We start from the raw sequence: 26,291 nt of genomic DNA, 5'->3' as shown, positions 1-26,291 counted from the left end.
TGATCTAGAGTTCAGAACAGATTCTTAGAAGTGGAATTACCAGGGTAAACAATATGCCACTTGTAAAAATTTGACAATTCTTTTCTCCTAAAGGAGGTACTTATTCCAATAGTGTATGACATAAATTTACTTCTCAGACATTCTAACACTGCAGATATCTTCTTAAATTTTGTTTTCACTTTTGTTATTCTGACAGATAAGAAACCTGTTTTGTTTCTTATGTTTAAATCTCAAAAAAATAAATAAGAAACAGTCAAATTACTTGTAAAAATTAACAGATTTCCTACATTTATAAACATTTTCCTTACTCTAATTGCCTATTCATCTCTTTGATTATTTTTATAAGACATTGTGCTTTTTTTAGGGGCGCCTGGATGGCGCAGTCGGTTAAGCGTCCGACTTCAGCCAGGTCACGATCTCGCGGTCCGTGAGTTCGAGCCCCGCGTCAGGCTCTGGGCTGATGGCTCAGAGCCTGGAGCCTGTTTCCGATTCTGTGTCTCCCTCTCTCTCTGCCCCTCCCCCGTTCATGCTCTGTCTCTCTCTGTCCCAAAGAAAATAAATAAACGTTGAAAAAAAAAATTTAAAAACAGAAAAAAAGACATTGTGCTTTTTTTGAGATAAAGTTATTAAACTTTTTTTTTTACTTATGTGGGAAATTTTCATATGATTAAACTTTATATATCTCTTACTGTGTTAATGTCTTGAATTTGTATTTGTATTTTTTTTTCCTTATGGCTGTCAAGCTTAGTAGAAAGAGAATTATAATGTTCTTCTACATTATTTGTCAGTACATTAAATTTATTTTCGAATGTAGACTTCATTGACTTTTTTTTTTTTTTTTTGGTTTAAGGAGCAAGACAATGATCTATTTTCTCTCTTTACTAGATAGACATGTACTTCAGCACAATTTATTGACCAGTACATTTTTCCGTACATATTTAAAAATCTCACCTTTATCAGAGATATGATTGTACAATGATTTATAACTGTGAACAATGCCATGTTTATAGATCTTTGTAATGCATTTTGATGTAGTAAAAAAAAAAAAGGTTTCTTCTTCATGAAACTTGTCTTTTCATTCTTTCTTGGCTATTCTTGAATAATAATAAAATTTAAATATATTAATTATATTCCATGACATCTAAATTTTGTACTTTTCTTTATTTAAAAAAAGCACACTCAGAAATATGTCATTACAATCTATTAACTTTTACACATGTGGCATTGAAAACTGAGGGAGCCTGGGTGGCTCATTTGGTTAAGCATTGACTTCCGCTCAGGTCATGATCTCATGGCTTGTGGGTTGGAACCCCGCATCAGGCTGTGTTCTGACAGCTCAGAGCCCGGAGCCTGCTTCGGATTCTGTGTCTCCCTCTCTCTCTGCCCTTCCCCTGCTCGCACTCTGTCTCTCTCTCTCAAAAATAAATAAAACATTAAGAAAAAAATTAAAAAAAGGAAAACCGAAGTAAATGTTCATGCAGTAAGTGGTATGAGTTGCTTGCTTTATAAAACACAAAGTGAAATCAGGCATCCTTGGGTCAGCTACCAGAAAGCCTCTTAAAAACACTCTTCAGGGGCGCCTGGGTGGCGCAGTCGGTTAAGCGTCCGACTTCAGCCAGGTCACGATCTCGCGGTCTGTGAGTTCGAGCCCCGCGTCGGGCTCTGGGCTGATGGCTCAGAGCCTGGAGCCTGTTTCCGATTCTGTGTCTCCCTCTCTCTCTGCCCCTCCCCCGTTCATGCTCTGTCTCTCTCTGTCCCAAAAATAAAAAACGTTGAAAAAAAACCCAAAAAACCAAAACACTCTTCATAGTATATCCAGAGTCTAGGGCTTACTCTTTAGTTTTGAATTATTAATCTCGTAGATTCCTACCATATGTGTGTGTATTCCATAGATATGCCAAAAAATATATAAAGGCAGCCTCGCAATTTACCTCTTTATCTGACCATAGTGGTTCTTACAAGAAGGACCACAGGTCAAATAAAAAAGCTTTGAGTCAGGGTTCTTTTCTGCTCTGACCTCTTTTTTCATTTTCCAGCTCCACTATCCTCCAGAGAGACTAAAGCAGGAGGGAGGATACTGGGCAACAAATCTGAGAAAAACTTCAACTTTATGTAGACACTCCATTTCAGCTGTGTGTATATCAGCACGATACAGTGATCCTTCCTAATACTCAATAACAGAATAACTTTTTCATAATGTAATGAAAAACAATATCTGGGTTTGATTCCTAATTCTGTCATTCGCCAGTTGAGTGAACTTGGAAATCTTTATCATTCCTTAGAACTTCATTTTCTTACTCTATAAGATGAGAATCATAATGTCACTTTGCGAGGCTGCTATGTGTATTAAATGAAACAATATGGGCCCACTATAGTGCCTGACAGATATCACACTCAGCGTTGCACACTGATATTACTGTGCCTTGTACATCTTTCCAATCTTATGTTTCATATATAAGTTTGGACATAAGATCCCAGTGCTAATCTCCAGGAGAAATAAGTTAATAACTTATTAAATAAGAAATTATTTAACTTAGAAATAAGTTATTAACTTATAAATAAGTTAAACCATTTTATTATCACAATAAATAAAATATACATATAATATATATGGTATAAGTAAAAATTTGAATTTTTAGCAAATATAACTTTGAGTCAAAATTTTGTTAATTTCTAAAGAAAATTTTAAACTCTCAAGTTTTATGAAGTTTTAAACATTTTGAATTCAACACCTAGTATCAAAGAATAAAACAATTATATAAGTGATAATAACTGTATTATACAAAATTTCACAGAAAAGAAGCAAAATATATATTTTTATTCAGATGGCGGGGCAGAATGTAGGTAACACGTATTGATTTGGAAACAGCAGGAGATCCTAATTTGAAAAATTTAGCTTCAAATAAAAATGTACAGGTTAAAATTTTTGGAGCAAATGAATCTTTCTGAGATTTGAAAAGGTGAACTTAAATGAATTGTTTTTCATCATTCAAAATGACTCTCTTAAGAATTTGAAAAGAAAAAACTGGGATTTCTAATCAAATATATGTATACGGGTGACTAAACAGTAATTCCAATTCCATTGTGCATATGTATAGAAAATACACAATGAATACATTATAATATTCTAAGCAAGTTTATGGAAACTAAATCAAGTGCCTGATGTAGAGTTCCCAAAATTTCTTAAAAAGAAAAGAATATTGGTGGTACATTCAGACAATAGAACATTATTCAGCACTAAAAAGAAATGAGCTATCTAGCCATGGAAAGACATGAAGGAAACTCAAATGCATGTTGCTACATGAAAGAAGCCGATCTGAAAATGCTACATATACTGTATGATTCTAACTACTAACGTTCTGGAAAAGGCAAAACTACAGAGACAATAAAAAGATCAGTGGTTGGCAGGGGTTAGAGGAAGAAGAGATGAATAAACAGAGCACAGAGGATTTTTTTAGGGCAGTGAAAATACTCTGTATGATAATATAATAATGGATGTATGTCATTACATATTTGACCAAACCCATGGAATGTGCAACACCAAGAGTGAATTCTAAGGTACACTACGCATTTTGGGTGATTATAATGTATCAGGGTAGGTTCATCCTTGGTAAACAATGTACCATTCTGGTGAGTGCTGTAGATAACAGGAGAGGCTATGTGTGTGTGTGGGGGGGGGGGGGGGAGGGGGGAGGGGGAAGGGCAGGAGTTATATGGAAATCTCTGTACTTTCTCCTCAGTTTTGTTAAAAATTTGAAGCTGCTCTTAAAAAAAATTAAGTATTCAAAAATAACAGTAGAAAAATGCTATAAGAATAGATGGGGAAAAATCATATTTATTTCCTAAATATATCAGTGGGAGATTTTTTGTATGTGGGAAGTACAAAGAGCCAGGGTTTTCAGAATTTCACAGAAAAAGAAAAAAAATCCACAAAACAATAACCTTGAGAGACAGGCATCAAAGCTCGTATTTTTCTTTTAGATATGGCATAATATAAATAATTAGTGTATTCCCAAGGAAATGGGATTTTGTTTCTTCTTATTTGTTTTGTTTTGTTCAATTTCCTTAGTTGAACAAAAAGCCTTCAAAAATCTTTTCATTTTAACTACTTACAAAAAAGAATAATCACCTATAATTTTTGCCTCTGTTCTTCTCCATAATAAGGTTAAGTTCAGTTCAAACTACTTATATAAGCAAAGCCAATATTTCATTGTCCAGCTTTGCCCATAAAATCGACCTGGGTAGTGCACTTTGTAATGCATGTCAGAAAAAAAAATACTCACATTTCACTGATACCAAGACCAAGTTTGTACTTTCAGTGAGCAAACTTCTTATAAATATCTTCATTTTGCTTTGCAAGACCTATATTTAGAGTATCTATATTTAAAAGAAGAATGATCCTATTAACATTTTCTTAGTAGATCTTAAATTCCCTTGAATCTTCTCCATCTCTCCCTTCTTCATGATTTTGTTTTATTTTAGGTTGGCATTAGACATTTTTTAAACTGTGAAATGAACATTAGTGAGGGCTTGCTATCTTAGAAATTTCTTGTTCCTTCTCTTTCCATCCCTCCTTTCCATTGCTGCCAGATGATCTTTCTAAAACTTGCTCAAACTTTCTCATTGCTGTGGAACTTAAAAACTTCTGATTCCTTCACCTCCGCTAGCAACACCACACCACACCACACACACACACACACACACACACACCACCTAAAAGAGTAAAAAATTCTTAGCATGGCAGAGAATGCACTTTCAGACACATTTCAGAGACAAGTCTATGCTCCAATCATGTTGATTTGCTCCTTTTTTCCTCAAACACAGCTGAAATTTTCAAATCACTGTGCCTTTCTACATCTTGTTCTGATTTCCTGGAAGTTTCCCTTTTCCCTATGACCAATCACTTTTCTATGGAAGTATCACAGACTCCAGTAGGCAGTATTGTGTGTCCTTTCCTATCTTCCTTAATTGTATTTGCTCATCTGTGATTACATTGATCATATGCCTTAGAGGGTTTTATATCAAAACATTTGTTGCCTCTCCCTAATGAGATGGTTTCTGAGGGGCTCCCTATTGTAGTAATAACATGTTGGCCATGCTATCTGCCTTATCCTATGGAATGAGAGGGGTGTGGGCACTTGCCACCTCTAAAGCGGAGCTTTGGCAGAAGGCAAATAACTTTCTCTAATTCTCAATTTCCCCAACTGGGAATATGAAACCCAGGCTGAAAAATAATATAGCTAACTAAACTGCTAGCTTCTCAGAACATAGTCGTTGCTTAACAAATTCTTAAAATATTTTAATAATTATATAATGAGAATTGTTTTTTTAAGTTTAAAAGAAAACATAAAGCATAAAAGCCATATAGTCAGCCAATAGTAGAATAATAATTATCTGTAACCACTCATCATTTTCAATGCAAATGTTGTGCTTCTAGCAATTTCCAGTTAGGATATCTCATCAGCTTTTATAGGATTTATAAAAGCACAAACAGGGTGGTATGGATGGTGGATTGAGTCTCTAGTGATTCTATAAAATTGCTATTTTATTGATCAAATATATAACCACAAAAAATATAAAATATATAAAAATGTGATAAAATATAATCACAAAAGAATTGTGATTCTGGAATACTAAAGATTCCTGACACTTTAGTATGATACACGTGAGGTTGTATGGGAAGAGCTATCCTTTGGTAACACCACCATCTAGTATTTACCTTTAACATTAATCAAATTTGTTCACTGAGTGCCAACATTTGCATAAGGCAGAAAATTTAAAACAGTCCCAATTGATCAGGTCTCAAATTCACTGTTCAAAATAACTTTCTGCTTTAAGATCTGGCAGAACCATTCACACAATTGCATGTTATTCAACATCTCCCATAGAACACGCATTGTCTACTCTCCTTCAAGGAAAAGAATGATGAAAGGGAAGTATAAGCAGACTTGTTCAGGTTCTATAATAGAATCCATCTTCTGAACCAAGGTCATGCTTGGCAAGAACAATCATTGTCCAGAAAACAATAAAGCCAACTTATGAAAAATGTTCTTGAGTTCCAGCATACAGTGAACTGTAAATCACTATTTATGAAGTATCCACTTTAGCCTGGTATTCTATATGATCACCATAGTCAATAACAAATAAAATAGTTTGGGAAACTAATTTAAGTTTTTAGCACTAAGGGATGTAATTCCTATTCGTTTTAAACAGAAGAGTCACTGACAAAGTTTATATATGTAACTAATCTATAAGATGGATATACATACTTTTGTTTTGTCACATAATAAATTGAAATTTATTTCATGCCTTCAAACAGGTGTTTAGAACTGATTGGAATCTGGATTGAAAGATTACTTTTGGTTAAATTAGCTTTGTTTCCCTTCAAATAGAAAGAGAGTGTTCGTTGGTTATAGTAATAAATTTATTGAAAATCTATTAATCTATGCTCCAAATTCAGTAGGGCATATTGGAAATCACACAAAAAAAATTATTCTTTCCATTCTTTCTTTATAGAGAATCAATCAATAAACAGCATTTTTGTGTATGTTTTTATCTTAACAGTGTCATATTATATGTATTTACTGGATCTTGGTCTCCCGAGGGCATGAGTTCATCTAGAGAAAATCTATCATCTATCTATCTATCTTCTATCTATCATCTATCTATCTCTATCTTCTTCTCTATCTCTATCTCTCTCCCTCTGTCTCTCATCTTAAAGGACATGGGTAGAAAAATTAGGCTGTCTGAGCGCACTTAGGAACAAATGAATCTAAGACAGTTCTGACTGCTGTAAGAGAACCCTGTTCATGACGTACTCTGAGATTCAGTCTGAGAATGCCACTAGAATAAGGTTATTCTAGACAAGAGAACTCGCATAAAATCATTAGCATTCACTCTCTGCCCTCTTGTGGTAGGTATTGCCAGCCACCCAATATGGGATTAAGGTTCTGGATCAATCGGCAATATTGATAATGTGTAATGTTCCTAACATAGTGCTTATTAAAATGAATTGGTATTTGTATTAAAATATTTTTCATTTCCTTTTAATGAGACTTTAATATAATTTTAAATATAACTCCTTTAATTTTGCAATTGTATTAGTCAAACTACTAACATAAAAGTGCCTGATAGGGAATAAACCAGGGGATCTAATTACAGCCCCCAGACTCTGAAACGTTCTTTCACTTTTCTGTTCACTGTAATCAGATGGTTTTGTTGTGCTTATCTAGCAATACAAAAAATTTGAGAAAATCAGGGTGTTACATAATCGCTGCATTTATCCACATTTATTGGTTGAATTTTTGAATACTTTAATGCTGGAAAATTCTGCTTTGAGGGACAGATTTATTTTTCATACATTGTGTTTGCTCAAACATTAATTGAATGTCTACATTTCTTTGTATACCACACGTATAATTAGCTTAAGGAGGCCTCACACGAGAGCTTTATGAAGCTGCTTATGTGATACGATTATAGGAGTAATGAGAACTATGTTTTATAGGCTTCTGTCATAAAATACCTTTCCTACTTGCGTGTTGGCGAATGAAATGCCACAACTGCAGATTAATTTTCCAGATGCATCTCCAGCATTTCGAGACTGGATTCCTGGGGGCGGCTGGGCAGAATGCAGGTGAAATCACACATGCTCTCTTACCCTACCTCTTGCTCTCGTTTTCTCCCCTGCTCTTTTGTTGTCATCTTCCTTTGCTTCCCGCCCCACTCCCCAATCACTGTATGATTCGATGTGCACACACAAGCCTTGTGTGAAATGACTCCTCTTTAAAACAGACAGGACAGGTTGGGGGCTGTGACTATTGCTGCCTGTGGCCTTTCTAGCAGCAAGGAAAGTAAAGAAGTTCCCCTTCTCAACTGAGACAAAAAGTAGTTAATGGTGCTTTCAGTGTGTTAAATATGGATAAAATAAAATCACACATGAGCAGTTTATGATAAAGTTTGCTAACTCACATCAGATTTGTGACTCAGTTCATTTCTTATCTGCCCTTTTTATTGGCCATCCCATGCTGTTTCTATCCATTTGGTTTCATCTCAGGAGAAACCAGGATAGGATGGGTGATGCTTTGCTAACAAGCAGCTCCAGAATCTCAGTTTAAAACTGCAATGACTTCTGTCTCTCTACCAGCACATGCCCACTGTGTGGCTGCTAATCACAGTTCCCCAGACTGATGGAGCAGCCTCCTTCCCTATCATTGCCAACGCCAGCATGAGAAGGAGCTGCAGAGGCTCCCTTGACTGCAATTAACTGTTCTCGCCTAGAAGTGGAGTAAACAACTTCTCTTTGCCTCATTGGCCACAACCACAAGGGCCCTAGGTGGGGCAGTTTCATCATATGCCTGAGAGGGGAACAATCTAAAAATATTTGGTAAATAATATTAGCAACTACCTTATACATTTCCTCTACCAGTAGCTCCCAATCCTGGAAGACAGATGCTATTCTTTGCTGTACCTTTTAGCATACTATATTTCTACTTATTCATTTTTCTCATTTTCCTAATTTGCCACTGAGTTCTTGCTCTTTCTTCTATTTCCTTTCACTTCCAATATTCCCTGTTTACAAGAAGCTAGCATTCTGGAGGAGGATAGGGGCATGTGAGTTAGAAAGAACATGCATAGATTTCAATCCATTTGAAAAGACAAATGGAAGGTCTGTATCTCAGGGTGACTGAGTTAAGAAAACTTCCAAGAGTGACATTTGAATTGAAGTGCAGAGATGAGATATCATTCCATTAACAATGAAAACATGTTTTGGGGTGCCTGGATGGCTCAGTCAGTTAAGCGTCCAACTTCGGCTCAGGTCGTGATCTCGCCATTCAGGGTTCGAGCCTCCACATTGGGCTTTGTGCTGACAGCTCAGAGCCTAGAGTCTGTTTCAGATTCTGTGTCTCTTTCTCTCTCTCTGCCCCTCCCCTGCTCTCTCTTTCTCTCTTTCTCTCTCAAAAATAAATAAACAATAACATAAAAAAAAAAGAATGAAAACACGTTCAACTGCAAAGACACATGATAAATGCAGGAATTTGCTAATTATTCAGCATAGCCGTCTAAAATTCACATTTCCAGAAAGCACCTGATTGGGTCTTTCCTAGATCATGTGCCTATCGCTTAGCTAAAGAGAAAAGACCATCTTGATTGGAAATAACATCAATTCTACTTACTTACAGTAAAGAGGGTTGGCTGTTACCAAAAAGATGAGATAGATAGATGATAGATAGATAGACAGATAGATAGATATGGATAAATGAGAGAAAGGGAAAGAGAGAGAGAAAAAGGGGAAGAGAAAGAGAGATATAGAGAATTAATGTTTGTCAAGAAAAGAATATATAGTTGTTCACTATCGTAAAGTGGTAACAAAAATGACTAAGCTTTTGTGTGTTACATCAAAGTGTCTGGAGTTCATTCTCAACGTGATGTAGGACCAATTAAAGCAAACTAAGAATTGAGTGACAGGTTAAGGCTGTAGTGTAGAAAGATCTCTCTTGCTCCCACAGTATTGCAGAGGATAAATTCAGTGGGACTTGAAGTTATTGCTGTAATTTAATTGAGATATGGGGGGGGGCATAAGGAAAAGCAGTAATAGAAGTAGAGTCAGGGAGGTCAAAGATCTAGGATGGATAAGTAGAGAACACATAATAAGCAGCATTTAGAGAATAGCAGCACCATGCTAGTACAAAGGAGAAATGCAAGACAACTAAGTTTTTGGCCTCTTGGTGGTGGTGCCCTCCACTACGGTGGGCAGAGGAAAGGCGAGCAGGTTCCCATGGGATGATGGGGGTGGCAATGAGATCAGTCCCTCACAGCCAGTCCTCTCTCCACTATCTTTGCATCCTGAAGGGAAATATCTCAAGCAGCAAAATTATTTTATTTATTAGTAATATCTGACAAAGAAGACATTAACCTGGTTCACACCATTCTTGGGGGTGAGTTCCACGTTCCATATTCAATCTGTGTATACACAAATTTGTGAATATACAGTGTGCATGTGCTATAAGATTTAGAAGAGTATTTTCAAAGCAATAACCTTTGGATACAGCTTAAAATCACCAAAATATTGAGTGCTGTTATATAAAACAGTGACTGATAAATAAAAAGCATAATTTTCAAAAAGGAAAGAAAAAAATCCTTTCATCTGTATCCCTACCATGAAAGGTAGGGCAGTGTTGCAACCGTCACAGCATTCACTAAGAGTACCTGTAGGCACCTCCAGTGTAAAACATTTTTACTCTTTCCTTTAACTAATTTCATAAATTAACATAAATCCCAAGTTAAATGGGCTTCCTAGATTCCATAACCAATTTTCACCTTTCTCTTTGATGGTCACGCTTGGCCACAACACTGTAAAACTGAATAACTCTGCCTATACTGAGAGACAGTGTATGACTTTTCTACATTTTCCTATATGTCATGACTGTGTACCTAATCTTCACAGCCACATTAATTCCATTTTAAGGCACTACAGGGTATTCAGAAATAATCATTTTTAACAAATTCAAACATAATAAAATTATATTCACCTTGGATCTAACTTTCAATTGTGATGATCTGAGTTGAATTTAGAAAAAAAAAAGTCATCATTCATTCATTTATTCATAAATGTATTAGTTCAGAAAATATTAAGACCTATGTGTAAAACACTGAGCAATAAAAATATGATTCAGATAGTGAAATATAAGGTATATATTTGAGTAATAGAAATATGACATAAAATGTATCCTGGGTTACAACAGTTTGAGACAACAATAATAAATCCTGTTGCATCAGTTAGTACCCCAAAAGAGCAAGTCACATTTTGAATTTACTGACAGACACCATACAATAAAATTTATTTTGGTTTTTGGAGAAAATCTTGACATAAAATGAGGGAATATTTAATTGTGGTGAGGACTTGGGGAAAAATAAATGTAAAGCTTTAGGACATGGTTTACATGACCCCTTTTGACAGACCACAAGCACATTTGCACCAGTGCCCTGCTTCAGTCAGGAAGTGATCAAGATGGCTTAGTCAGGTCGAGCTGGTATGACAAAATACTACAGGATGTGCATTTTAGACCACAAACATTTATTTCTCACAGATCTGGAGAATTGGAAATTTAAAATCAAAGTGCCAGCCGATTCATCTCTTGGTGAGGGCCCTCTTCCTGGAATGTGGACAGCCACCTTCTCTCTGTGTGCTCATATTGCCTTTCTTTGATGTGTGTTCAGGAGAAAGTTCTCTGGTCTTTTTTTTTTTTTTTTCTTTTAAGAACAGTGACCCATGGGGAACTTGGGTCTACCCTCATGAACTCATGTAAACATAATCATCTCCCAAAGGCGCTACTTCCAAATATCATCACACTGGGGATGAGGTCTTCAATGTATGAATCTGAGGGCATGCAAACATTCAATCCATAGGAGAAGTCAACTTAGTTCCCCATTAGAGAAGATCAAGAATGAAAAGATGACTTAAATGTTTGCATCCGGTCTTAATTGGAATATGCAAAAGTCTTTAAGAGGCAAGGGAGCTTTGGTAAAATGAGATATAATATGTCATGTAACTCTACCTGTACAACACAGAACATTTTTAATAAATTCCTATTTTGACATAGTTTCAAATATATAGGAAGACTGCAAGAATAATATAAGAATTCCCATATACACTCCATCCGCCCACGTTCACCAATAATTTAGATGTTGTCCGACTTGCTCTTTCTCCCTCCTGCTATCTGTATCGTTCTATATACCTATATATTCTTTTATATTGATATCTACATATCTATATATTCTTTTTTCTAATCTATTTAGAAAAGTTGGAAATGTTGGGCCCCTTTATTCCTAAGTACTTCATAATGTATTTCTTAAAACTAGGCATTTTCTTGAATACAATGGATAAAAATATTAAATTGCTTTTCTCTTCTCTTGATATTTTTGGAAAATATGTAATATATCTGCATATATCCCATGTAAAGCTTAAAAAATAACAGTTTAAAAGAATTATCTTTGATTTCTAAGTAGGATTTATCTACCATTTAAATTTGCCTATTATTTTAAAGCATATAGGCTATTAATTGGAATTTGGGTGGAAAAAAACTTCTGTGATCAAATAAGTGTAGGATATGGTCAATTATTCTAAACTATGGTACATAGGTCATATCCAGCTTTATATCTTATAAATAAAGTCTTAATGAAACACAACCACACTTGTGGTTGTTCTGGTATATTCTATAGCTGCCTTGCACTATAAATGTGGTTAGTAGATGCAACAGAGACTATATGGCCTGCCAAGTTTAAAATATTTACTATCTGGACCTTATAGAAAAAAAAATGTTTTAGCCCCTTGTCTGAATCAAGCAGGGTTGTTTTTTTTTTTTTGTTTTTTTTTTTTTTTGTATTGTTAGAATTCACAGAACTCTTAATTATGAGTTATAAATTTCAAGAAGATATGTATAAATACATATAATTTTCCCCCCAAAAGCCCACAAAAACTAGATATCCTCTTACTTAACATGAATACAGTTATCAAAAACCTAATATTTAAGATTGATATGATAATATCTAACCCACATTCCACATTTAGTTTTTAATTATCCCAGTAATGTTTTGTGCTATTATATTTTCTGCTAAAAAAAATCCAATTCAGATTCATACATTGCATTTGATATATTTTTTTAGTTTTCTTTAATCTGGAATACTTCCTGTCCTTTTTAAAATATTTATTGACCTTGATATTTTTGTAGGGTACAGTGCTTTTATTTTGGAGATGAGTAGGCATGCATAAGATTAATGTTGTGTCCCTCTTAGTTCACCATATCAGGAGACACATAATATTAATTTGTCTGAATATGACAGTAACTCTGATCATATCATCATATCATATGATATGTTAAAATAATATCTTCCATATTTCTTCCAAACATATTTTTATACATTATTTTTAATACTGAACAAAGTGATTTCCAATGATAAATTGTAGAAGATGATTTCTGATTTCAATTATTTCAGGAGACATTAAACAAAAAACTCAACACATTTTACTATGTGGCCTTAAACAACATTCTAAAAATTAGACAAGGTATTAAAAAAATAGATGCCTCTGTGATGGTTCAATTCAATTGGACAAGTATTGAGGGCTGCTCTGTGACAGACACTATAGTTGTTTTATAAAAGGTATCTTGAACATAATTTAGTAGGGAGCAAAACATGTTTGTGAATATCTACTCTGCCTCAGGTAAGTAGTAAGTGCTTCAGGAGGTACACAAGTAAACATGATAAATAATTTTTTAAATACATTTAATCAAGTTAGGACAAAATCATGTCATTAAAAATATGAGGTTGTAGGAGGAAAATATTCCAAATGTAGTAAAATGCATTAGTGAAAATAATAAATAAACAGATAATAAACATAGATAAAATAAGGTCTTGAACATATTTAGGAAAGAGATATTCCAGTTAGAGAAGCATATGTATTAGATGTTCTTATGGTAAACTTGAAAAAGTAGGTTGAGAAGAGATAGGTAAAGAACCTTGGCTAATAATATTAATCTATACTTTTTTGTTAAGCAATGGAGAATCATTGAAACTATTTGACCAGAACAAAGCTGTGATTAGTGTTGTATTTAGAGATAGGAATCGGTTTAGAAATCAATTATTAGAGTATGATACAAGCCCAGGTGATACATGATAAGAGTCATTACTATGGTGGTAGCTTTGGGAATAACAATTATCATACCCACTGTGGAGCTAGACAATTGAGGAAGGATGTGTGTATGTAGGTGTAGTAGATACTGTGGTGCTCGTACCCATCCCATTCACATGGCCAGAACACCTAATCATCAGCTGCTGTAAATACCATCTCCTAAAAGCTCAAAGCTTCCTCATGTCTCTCAGGGTTTGCCTTTCACTGAATGGGGCTGAGTGTCCATAGGAAGTTACACACTCCTCCATCTCTGGAAGTGCCTATAGTCATCTACTGTTTGATACTTGAGCATAGAAGGCCAGCTCTTAAGCTCAAGGAAAAATAATTCTATGGTTTAGTTTATACTCCTGAGCCTCACCACATCCATTTACCTAAACTGCATTTTTGCTATACTCCTTTACCTTTCTATTTTTTTTTTCTCATGTCTTTACAGATGTTCCCTGAAGAGCTCTTCCTTGATAAAGAAATCAAGGAAGAGACAATTAGATGAGACAGCATCAAATCCCTGTCTCAGGCTCTGCTTCTAGAGCCCCGTCTAATAGAGTGGTTGTGTGACACTTCTGTGGGTGAAGAGACTGGAATGCTCAGTAGGAGGCACCAGAATAATATTGTTGTTTTCAATAGAAATGAAAATAAAAGAAAGAGAACTTCGTTCTAAAGCGGGGGGGGGGGGGGGGGGTGGTGAGTGATGGGCTTTTGAAGATTTAATTTTTTTAATGTTTATTTATTATTGAGAGACAGAGAGACAGCATGAGCATGGGAGGGGCCGAGACAGGGGGAGACACAGAATCTGAAGCAGTCTCCAGACTCTGAGCTATCAGAACAGAGCTCGATGTGGGGCTCCAACTCACAAACTACAATATCATAATCTCAGCTGAAGTCAGACCCTTAACCGACTGAGCCACCCAGGCGCCCCTTGAAGATTTAATAATGATATTTGGGAGGGGTGCCTCGGTGGCTCAGTCAGTTAAGTATCCTGATTTTGGCTCAGGTTATGATCTCATGGCTCCTGACATGAATTTGAGTCCCACGCGTTGGGCTCTGTGCTGACAACTCAGAGCCTGGAGCCTGCTTGGGATTCTGTGTCTCCCTCTCTCTCTCTGCCCCTCCCCCACTTGTGATCTGTCTCTGTGTCTCTCAAAAATAAACATTTTTAAAAATTAAAAGAGGGGCGCCTGGGTGGCGCAGTCGGTTAAGCGTCCGACTTCAGCCAGGTCACGATCTCGCGGTCCGTGAGTTCGAGCCCCGCGTCGGGCTCTGGGCTGATGGCTCAGAGCCTGGAGCCTGTTTCCGATTCTGTGTCTCCCTCTCTCTCTGCCCCTCCCCCGTTCATGCTCTGTCTCTCTCTGTCCCAAAAATAAATAAACGTTGAAAAAAAAATTTTTTTTTAATTAAAAGAAATTTAAAATGATACTTGGGAAACAAAGATCTTGTATGGGAGGTTGGATACAAAGAGGTAGTGGATAAAAGAATAATGAGAGAAGAAATGATATCAAGAAAAAGATTACTAAGAAAAAAAGAGAGTAGCTTTCTGGGTAGAATCTTAGGGATAAAGTACATTTGGGAGATGTCTAGAGGAAAAGAAAACCATGGATGCAGTTCAGAAAATCAGTCTTGGGATGTCTGGGTGGCTCAATCGGTTAAGTGGCTCAGGTCATGATCTCATGGTCTGTGAGTTGGACCTCCACCTTAGGTTCTGTGCTGACAGTGGACAGCCTGGAGCCTGCTTTGAGTTCTGTGTCTCCCTCTCTCTCTGCCCTTCCCCCGCTCATTCTCTCTCTCTCTCTTTCTCTCAAAAATAAACACTAAAAAAAATCAGTTTCCAAAGAAAATGGGATTTTCAAAAAGAAACAGCATAATATATTTTAAACCTGAATCAAAAAGGATACAGTCTGAGAAAAGGTGACGACTCAGGGCAATGAAGACAATAGCAGTTACTTCCTGTGTTAGTAGAGAAAGAAACCAAGGTTGTAAAGATTACATGCACTGTAAAGGTGTAAGACAACCATAGTGATTATTTTTGCCAGAAATTTACTAGGTTACCAGGTCAGAAGACTCTGCTGTTTCTCTAGCATTCCCAGGACAAGAGAACTTGAAGTTAACCGCAAATGAATGGTTTATAGATGAACTGGAAGGCTCATACTGATTTATTCTCTGGGGCATCAAAGAGAACATTTCAGGAAGTCTTTAAGTCCTGAGAGTTTGCCTTTCTGATTTATTTGTATCATCTTAATTCTCAGCATCTACTCTAAATTTGTCTTTGAACAGTTATCAAAAGGAGACACCATAAAATCATGCCTTTCCATTCATTTCCTATATCCTTCATCTATAAGAAATTCAAATAATCTCATCTTCTTTCTTCAAACTCCTTTAATACTCTAATTTAAGACTGACCAAAAAGGCTCAGTTTAGAGCCTAGAACACAAACTTCAAACATTAAAATATACTCTCCTTAAAATGCTAGTTCATTGTTTAACCAGCATAATTTCAAAAAGGTCAAAGCAGTGAAAGTAACGTGTTAAATTTTACCAGCAACACAAAGGCTTTCATAGAAAAACATGTATGAAAAATGTCCAAAATATTTCCATATGGTACAGAAGTAAATTAATTTGACTAAAAATTATATTTTAAAATGCACACTATCTTTTGTCTTCATCTCTAATATTAATAGTTTTACTGTTTCTGTGACCCAAGACTTCCATAGCATTAGTATACACAGCCTTTAAATAATTGTTAAACACATTTCAAACAATCCAAACCTTCAACAAAATCAGTCTTTTGTTCTTTTCAAGAGTTGTAGTAGTAATATAAATAAAATTGCATCCTCATTTTTTGAAGACAGATGGTTCATTAGTAAAGTACACTGGAGTAGCACGACTCATAACAGAACTTTTCCTAGACCAGGGCTTCACTCAACATTTCCACCAAGAAGGTGTGATAAAGAAAACATACAATGTGAGTCCAAAGACATGGATTTGTTCACCTTTAAAAACTGATAGCTACAAATAAAAAAAAATTCCTCTTTTGCTCTACAAACAAGAGCACTGTTAGTTCTATTCCCTCAGGATCAATACTAATCATGCTATATAACCAACCCAGAGCACTTGGTAACAAGCAGGACATTGTGAATTCAATTCCATTTTTTTGTGTGAGAATGCCACAAGTCAATATGTTCTGAAGACAAATGAAAAAATCTAATTTTTAGGTGAGCTATAATGGGAACACATTTATAATACATCACTCTCAATATTTATACAAAGACATTGCAAGGGTCTAGTTAATGTTACAGTATTATACTCTCACAGTTGAATATAATTTACCTCTCACTGGTGAGAGTTATCACTCTATCTGGCATGATACTTCAAAACATGTTTCCATGATCTTCATGTGTTGGGGGGAATACCTGAGGTTTGACAGGTTAAAGGGCGGCAAGATCTCTGAGTAGAAACAGGGAGGTCATATGTAGTTTAGCAAATGCAGTCAAGAGAACAATAGGGGAGTGGTGGAGTTAGAAGGAAATAAAATGCAACTTAGGAAGACAAACCCAGTGGAGAGCAGAGGGTGAATGCTGAATTGATTTACAAAGAGGCATAGGTCCACTCCCAATGCACACTTGCGGTATCAGTGGATTCAGTGTTTATTGCTTTCCTTTCCACGTGGAATGTAAGAAGACACACTCGTTAAACTGTATGAGCTTTTAGGAGAATTTCAGCGACACGCTCTCAGCCAGCAAACCGAGAGCAGTGCGACTTGATGCAGAGTTAATTTCCATTCTGTTTGATGTTTAACGGGTACATTTAATATTTTTTAAAAAATATTCCTCTTGGTTGATGGGGGGATGGGAGGGAGGGGAGGGTGGGTGATGGGTATTGAGGAGGGCACCTTTTGGGATGAGCACTGGGTGTTGTATGGAAACCAATTTGACAATAAATTTCATATATTGAAAAAAAATATTCCTCTTAAACACAAACTGTTCTTAAACTTCTTGTGTTGACCCAATGAGTCTCTCTTCTTCAAGACCATATATAAAAACTAATAATAAATCATCTCCTGGCCCCATTGTCCTCAGAGAAGGCAATATTTCACAAAGTATTCCTATTTTACTTCCAGACCTGAATGGTCATCATTTCTTCTAATCTCCTCTGGTATCACCACTTAGTCATTTAACAGTTCTTACCTTTATTTTGATTCACTAGGTTTAACTGCTATCAAGTCTCTCCTCTTTAAGTATCTCCTGTATGAGACCCTCTCAAATTAAGACTGACTTTTAGTTTGTTTTGTATTCAAAGACTCTAGTGGATAGTTGGGGGGAGGAGGAATACTATCTGTCTGACTATTCCCTGGTGTGTTTCAGACACTGATTCTGGGTTTTTCTTTAGGAGGTAATCATTTGCTAGGTATATCAGTGTGAGGGGATGTGGAAGGGGATCAGTCTCACTCAGAGGACCTATCAGTTGAAGCAATAATGCAAAGGGTTTTCAGAAGCATCCAGAACAGATCACAACAGTCATGTCCTGCCTGAAGCTGCTCGAGCACCATCCACACTACCTTTAATGCTCACCCTGCAGTGAGCCCTAAAACTTGTCTGGAAATAACAGTATCCTAGAATTTAGAACCAAAGTGAATATAAAGACAGGATATAAGCAGAAACTTCCCTTGGATTTATAAGGAAAGAGAGAGAGAGAGAGAGAGAGAGAGAGAGAGAGAAAACAGAAGAGAAAATGCTTATAAAGAGAAAGATATTACTTAGTCTTTTTTAAAGGTTAGCATCATTTGTGGATATTATGAAAAATATGCCAATCTGATTTGCTTTAGAAAATAATGTCATAGCGTTTTATATGCATTAAAAAACCTTTTTTTTCTGTATTCAAGAGCTTTAAAGAGGAAATTAGTTTTAATATATATTGCATAAAAACAAATATTAGTCACAGCACAATTCACCAGGTCAATTTTCTGAAACTTCAACTCACTTTGTTTTTCAGAACAACCTCCAAAATTAAGGTTATCAGATCTATTCAATCTGAGTGATGATTTAGGTTAAATTCACATCCCACTCAAATTCTTATCCCCACGTGTGTACCCTATCACACCAAATGTAAAGATAAATTATGTTCATTCTCCTTCATTTACAAGAAAGTAAAGGTACACATTTTATGAAGATTGCCAACAATAAGGAATGAAATAAAAAAAAAAAGCTTTCTGATGTATTCTTATTTACCCAGAAAATAAACTTAATCAGAACACCTCTTCCACAAGCAGGCTATCTAGTTGATATCATATTACAGTACCCAGGACTTCAGGAGCTGCTAGTTCATCTTCAAATTTTTCAATATTGTGTCTTCATTATACAATAAAGTTTTTTTTTCTGTCTTGTAAACCTCTACAAAGCTAACAAATATAAACTGAAACTTTCCTCGGTGGAACTGAAAAGTTCACCAATGACCAACAGTCATGCCTTAACAAGGTGAATGGTGTCTCCTCATATATTTCTGTTTTATGAAAGACACTGCTGATCCTCCTCTTTTTAAAGTTGGGTTTTATATCAATACATTAACTTAAAACTTCCTAGGTAAGTGTGGCTGGCCCTCTCTCAGGCTCAGTTCATTCATACAGGGCAAAATTTCTTCATTGCAGTTTTTACCCCCGCAGTTCAAGGCCTAACTTTTTTCTTGGTTTACCAAAACGTTTTCTATTTACTCTTGATTTTCATTCTCCAACTCCAGCCCATCCTATATGAACTAAATATGCCCCAGGCTGCCACAAATCTTCTCTGAATACAATCATATCAGAAGAAGCACTGTCCATGGCAGAAATTACTTTACAAGCATCTCGTTTAGCATATAACCCTCTTATCTCTCTGCAACTCTCCTGCACTCCAGAACTCTTCCCCCAATTTTTTTCAGCACCCAACTATATAATTTCTCCGTCTTTCTTCTCTTTGTTCTAGCTCTCTTAGATGTTTATTATGTTAATATCCCCAACTTCTACTTAAGTTCCCTTTCTTTTCTGCATGAGTTTTCCACTGCTGCCATAACGAATTACCATAAACTTCACACCTTTAAATGGCGTATATTTATTACCTCATAGTTCTATAGATCAGATGTCTAGGCTGAACTTGGGCAGGTCCTTTGATTAAGGTTTCACAAGGTTGGAACCAAGGTGTCAGCCAATGTTATTCAGGTGGTTGGTAGAATCAAGTTCCTTAAGGTTATAGGGTTAAATTCCTCATTTCTTGCTGGTTTCTGGGTAGAGGTTGTTCTTCCCTTCTGGAGGCCACTAGCATGCCTTGGTCTGGGGCCCACTCTATCCTCAAAGCCAGCAAACACAGACCCTGCTTAAGGAACAAGAGAGGGAAAATCTGTGCACACTGAATTCTTCTCATGCCTTGAATCTCTGACTTTCCCTTCAGCTTCAACCATCTGGCCTCTTCAGTTTTGAAGAGTTTATGTAATTGGGGCGCCTGGATGGCTCAGTCACTTAAGCACCTGACTTTGGCTCAGGTCATGATCTCACGTTTCATGGATTCGAGCCCCGCGTTGGGCTTTGTGCTGACAGCTCAGAGCCTGAAACCTGCTTCGGATTCTGTGTCTCCCTTTCTCTCTGCCCCTTTCCTGCTTACACTCTGTCTTTCTATCTCTCTCAAAAATAAATAATAAACATTGAAACAAATTTTTTTAAATGAATAGTTTATGAAATTACATTGGACCCACCCTGGTAATCCAGGAAAATCTTCCTATTTTAATCTGTTACCTCTCAAATGATTAGTAACATCTGCAATTACATCTGCAAAGCCCTGTTAGCCATGTAACCCTACAAAACCATGGGTAAATCACAGAAGGCAAAGGTCATGGGAGCCAAAGTCCTGCCTACCACATCTTCATTACCAGAATACCTCACAAAAGAGGATCAAATCAGTGAAGAGAATTATTCCCTTCCTCTTTGTCTCTCCAGTTCTGTTTCTTTCTGCCTATTCTTTCAAATCAATATCACAAAATGCTTGGGGCCAAGACTGCTTCCAGAAGAAGGAAGGGAAGAGGTAATTTGGCAGTGATATGTTTCTCCTTAAACAGTGAAGAGACAAAGAAGGGAATCTTTTTGTAAATACTCACATATTATTTGTTTTTCTTATCATATTAATTATGTCAGAATACTTTTTCATAAAATAATTTCTTTCCAAGTTTTTTTAAGTTCATTTATTTATTTTGAGAGAGAGTGTGTGCGTGCCATATGCAAACACACACATACACACACACACACACACTGAATGCGGGAAGGGCAGGGAGAGACAAGGAGGTTAGAATCCCAAACAGGCTCTGTGCTGTCATCCAGGAGCCCGACATGGGGCTTGATCTCCTGAACCATGAGATCATGACCTGAGCCAAAATCAAGAGTCTGACACTTAACCGATTAAGCCATCCAGGCACCCCCCAACTTCACTATTTTTTAATCATGACAATCACCTATTCACAAAGCTCTGCCTATGAATTAAAATCCAATACAACTCTTTATCCTCACAACATAATCAAATGACCTTGGTTTCATTGAATGTGCCAGAACTATTTCTGTTATAGTTTAAAATTCTGAAATCAGACAGGATAGTCCCACTGTAGCAGCATCAGGCAGATGGGATAAGGAATGGAATAAAAATCAGGACAGAAACTCATCACCAGAGTGAGGAAAAAGTAAAGGTAGCTCCTGTGATTGTATATAAACATGGTCATAAGTCAATAAATGTTTAATAAACAAGAATGGGAAAAATATGTTTATAAATTCTAGCTTGAAATTTCGACAGATAAGAAAAACATCAGGTCTGGGCACCTGGGTGAATCAGTCAGTTAAACATCTGACTTCGGCCCAGGTCTTGATCTCAGAATTCGTGGGTTTGAGTCCCACATCAGGCTCCATGCTGACAGCTCAGAGCCTAGAGCCTGCTTTGGATTCTGTGTGTGTGTGTGTGTGTGTGTGTGTGTGTGTGTGTGTGTGTCTGCCCTTTCCTGGATCATGGTGTCTCTGTCTCTCTCTCTCTCTCTCTCTCTCTCTCTCTCTGTCTCTCCTCTCAAAAATAAATATTTTTAAAAATTTAAATATTAAAAAAAGAAAAAAACATCATGTCTAAAGGACATGGTAAGGTTACAGCAAGTATTTGGGAGGCCCTGTTAGATAGTGAAATGACCACAGAGGTTTGAGTCAGAGAGAGCTGAGTCTGAGTCTCCAGGCTCACCTTGCTTAAGTTATGTACTTTCTATGAGTCTGACTATTTTCATTTGTACAATGGGAATATCAGCGCATTAGCCAGATGTTTATTGCAATAATTCAATTTAAAAAACAATCCAAAACTCTCAATGGCTTACAAGAAGCATACATTCCTCAGCCATAAGTCTGCAGGTCACCAGAGGCAGTTCTCTGGGTTCTACTCAGGACTGCTCTGTGTCTCTCTTTCTTGATGCAGTCTTGAAGGGCATCAGTTACTCAGGGTGTTTTCTTAAATTTTTTTAACGTTTATTTATTTTTGAGACAGAGAGAGACAGGGCATGAATGGGGGAGGGGAGAGAGAGAGGGAGACACAGAATCGGAAGCATGCTCCAGGCTCTGAGCCATCAGCCCAGAGCCCGATGCGGGGCTTGAACTCACGGACCGTGAGATCGTGACCTGAGCTGAAGTCGGACGCTTAACCGACTGAGCCACCCAGGCACCCCATCAGGGTGTTTTCTTATGATGGAGGACAGAAGTTCTTCAAGAAGGCAACAGAAGCACATGATGTCTAAGGCCAGAAAAAAGTCACAATGCAAACCCAACATCAATTGAGCCCTGGTGAATTTTTCTAAGAAGTTTTTTCATCATCTCTTCCCACAGAAGTTAAGAGAAAAGGAGAGACTAGTTGCTGAACTATAGTTTAGTCACGATAAATGTTGACCTTGGACATTTGCCATTTGTAAAGCAAGGTAGTATTAGACTTGCATTGTCAAGTAGGTCGAAGATTGTGGAGAACGTGAGTGAGAAAAAGGTGGACATGGGTGTCCTCTGAAAGATTTACCCTTGGATAGAGTGAGAGGGGTGTGGGTCTAGAACAAGGTCTCCAGGCCCAAGAGGAGATAGGATACCAGGATAGGGCAGTGTTGTCCCCTTGCAACTGGGTTAAATTAGGGAAGATCTCCCACAAATAAGGGATAAGGGAAAGGAGTAAAGGGAATTGGTTGGAACCTTCTCCTCTGAGATTGACTGAGGGTTGGAGCCACATTTCAGAGTTTAGAATCAAAAGAGAGACTGACTTATATGCTCTTGTAGCACCAGGGATACGGGTCTGATTCTCAATGATAAAAACTTGGAAAGCAAGTTCTGGAGAAGCAGTCTAATTTAACATTGTCCGTCAGAGACAAAAGGGGCTGAGCTTCTTGACAAATGTATCATATATGCATTTAACTTAGGGGAATTAAGATATGCACAGTTGGTAAGGAAAGGGGAAAGGAAGAGAAAGGAAGAGGGTACAGGATGAACAATTGTTTCCAGCTGTTTCCTTCATGGGTGTAAGATTCTGAGTGGAATGTGCAGGTCATGAGTCTGCTGTTTCCTCAGACTGTCTCAGAGACCAGGTGGTTCTCATAGAGTATTTGCCACATTCAAATCAAGAAGCAGCAAGCTTTGCTAACACTGGGGAAGCATTCTGTTTGCAGAAGATACTGAGAGTGTGTACAATATGGCACCTTTGCAAGGGATTTTCAAGGAGGATAATGGGCTGACTTTAGAGACTGAACCTCATATAAAATCAAGTCTAATTATACAGTTCCTCTGCCAGTCAGGCCAATTATCTTGACTTATTCAACACCTTTGTGACTGCCACTGTAGCTCAGTCTGCTGTGCCCTACTTTTCGACATTCAAGCAAAACAAAAATCCTGCTGGCTCTACCTTCAAAACATATCAAGCTCATCTCTAACTTAGGATGTCTAAGCCTCCATTCTCTTGCCTTGACTACTGCAGTGAACTCTTAAGTAGTCTCCCCAGAATCTTCTTAACACATCAACCAAAGTTTTACATTTCTTGCAATAGCCTTGTGTGATCTAGACCTTAGTTATCTCTTGGGTCTCATCTCCTACACCTTCACGTCTACACCCTTGCTCAGTCTACCCCAGACACACTAGTCTTCAGTTGTTCTTTGCGCACACCAGAAATGCTCTTGTCTTAGGGTCTTTGGCACTCTTTCTGGAGGTTTGTCAACACTGTTAGTAGTTTCAAAAATATATATATGTAATTCTAAAAATTATATTTTTATACATTAAATTATTCCCTTTTCTTTATCTTATTTTAATTAATTTTATACAATTATTATTTTTCTAACTTCTTATATTGGATGCTTACCTTACTTATCTTCAATTTTTCTTTTCTTATTTATGGATTTTGGGTATAAATTCTTCATTAGAACTTATTTTGCATTCCACAATTTTGCTAGGAAATATTTTCACTATCATTCAATTTCTAGTATAATTTCCATTCAGTTTTCTTCCTGCAGTCCATCGTGTATTTAGAAGCACTTTTTAAGTATAAAATATAGGATTTTTAAAATACTCTTTTAGTATTGATTTTTAACTTAACGTCATTGTGATAGGAAAGTGTGGCTTGCATTATATTGAGTATTGGAATTTTTTTTAATTTGCTTTGTGCTTAGAATGTTGTCAAATTTTATAAATATCCATAAGAGCTTGAAAAGTTTTGGGGTTGCAATGTTCTTTAGATGTCCTATTTGACTAAGCTTGTTAATCGCGTTGTTCAATTCCGTATTCTCATTGATTTTTTTTGTCTGCTTGATCAATCAATAAGTAAGAGAGGTGTGTTAAATCAATTTTTTTCAGTTCTCCTTTTAATTCCTTCAATTTTACTTGATATGTTTTAAAGCTATGTTGTTAGGTGCATAGAACATTAGGATTGGAATATCATCCTGACAAATTGAATCTTTGTCAAAGCAGAGTAGACCTCTTTATCTCAATTAACACTATTCTGCACCCAATATCTATTTGGTCTGATATTAACACAAAAGCACTGGATTTCTTTCAGTTCTTACTTACTTATTTTATGTGTGTGTGTGTGTGTGTGTGTGTGTGTGTGTGTATACATTTGCCCATATATGCTTGCCTATTATAAATGTTAGTTACTTTCAATCTTTCTAAGTCTTTAAAATTATTTAATCCTCTTTTAAGAAACATATAGCTAATTGATAAAAAACAAATCTTATCCTTTTCTCTTAGTTCAACACTTTTTATCTTTTAAGTGCAGTGTTTATTTCATTTACTTTATTCCATTAGAGCATAAGCTCCATGGAATCATGAATTTTTGTTGTTTTCTTCATTTCTCCCCAGGGTCTAGGATAGTACTTTGCACAGAGTAATGATTTAATACATTTTCATTGAATGAATGAGTGAATGAATGGTTATGGTCCATTTGGATTTATTTCTACCCTGCCTCATTTTCATAGAAGGTAATGTTTTGGGGGTTAAGAGTGCGCCCTGGAGTCAGACTACCTGGATTCAAATTCCAGCTTGGTACTTAGCAGTTGTCCCTCTGTGCCTCCTCAGTTACTTCATGGGATGAAGTGGATGGCAACAGCACCCTACCTCCTAAGGTTGTTGTGAAGATTAAATAATAAAATCCCATGTGAATCACTTGGGAACAGTACAGTGCACATAGTAAGCATCATATAAGTGCTAGCTATCATCCCCTGTCCTCTCAGTAAATTGGAAATTATACCATTTGCACACTTTAAACAATTTTAACTTACCTACTTAACCAAAGTCTAAAGTTAATTAATATCAAAGATTTTTGACACTCTTGAAGTCTGTTCACCACCTCCCAAATATATCTCCCATTTTAATTCAGGAGTATAATTCTAGCTTACTTTCACAAGCCTGATATTAGACATAATTTCCATTGATTTATACTGCCGCTAGTTATTTATATATGTACTTATTTTTATTAATTTTTAAGACAACTGTTCTCTTTCTCTCTTTTCTCTCCCTCTCTCTCTTTCTCCCTCCAGCTTCTTTGAATATCTTCTTATTTTTGGTGCTTTGAATTTTTACTTTTGTTGTGTCTAATTTTAAGTTTCTTTTAAAATTTTATGCTTAGCTTTCATTGCACTTCTTGAAAGTGAAAATTCATGTATTTCATCTGCTCTGGATAATTCTAAGTCATTCTTTCTTTAAATATTGCCCCTCCTCCTCTTTATTCTCTTCTTCTAGAACTCCAATTAAATATATGTTTTACTTTTTTCCCTCAATCTTCCAATTCTTTTGTAGCCACTTTTAGTATGTACCTTCTTTTTGTCTGTATGTGCAACTTCCTTTGATCTTTCTTTAAATTTACTAATATCCTAATTTCTATATCTAGCTATGCTCAACATGTTCATTAACTTAATTAATTCTTTTCCTAAGAATTCTGTTTATTTTTAAATCTTTTATTTTTTTACGTTTGTTTTTTTGGATCCTTCTTAGCACTTTTCATATTCTCTTTTACTTATGAAATAAAATAACCAAGTACTTTATACTAGAAATAGTCTCCCTAGATATTTTGTTTTCTTATTTCCAGAAATAAACATTGTATCTAGTATGTCCATTA

The sequence above is a fragment of the Puma concolor genome, chromosome C1 (assembly GCF_028749965.1).
Source record: "Puma concolor isolate L17-30 chromosome C1, mPumCon1.1.hap2, whole genome shotgun sequence".
Lineage (NCBI taxonomy): Eukaryota > Metazoa > Chordata > Mammalia > Carnivora > Felidae > Puma > Puma concolor.
Note: the sequence above shows the minus strand (reverse complement) of the source record.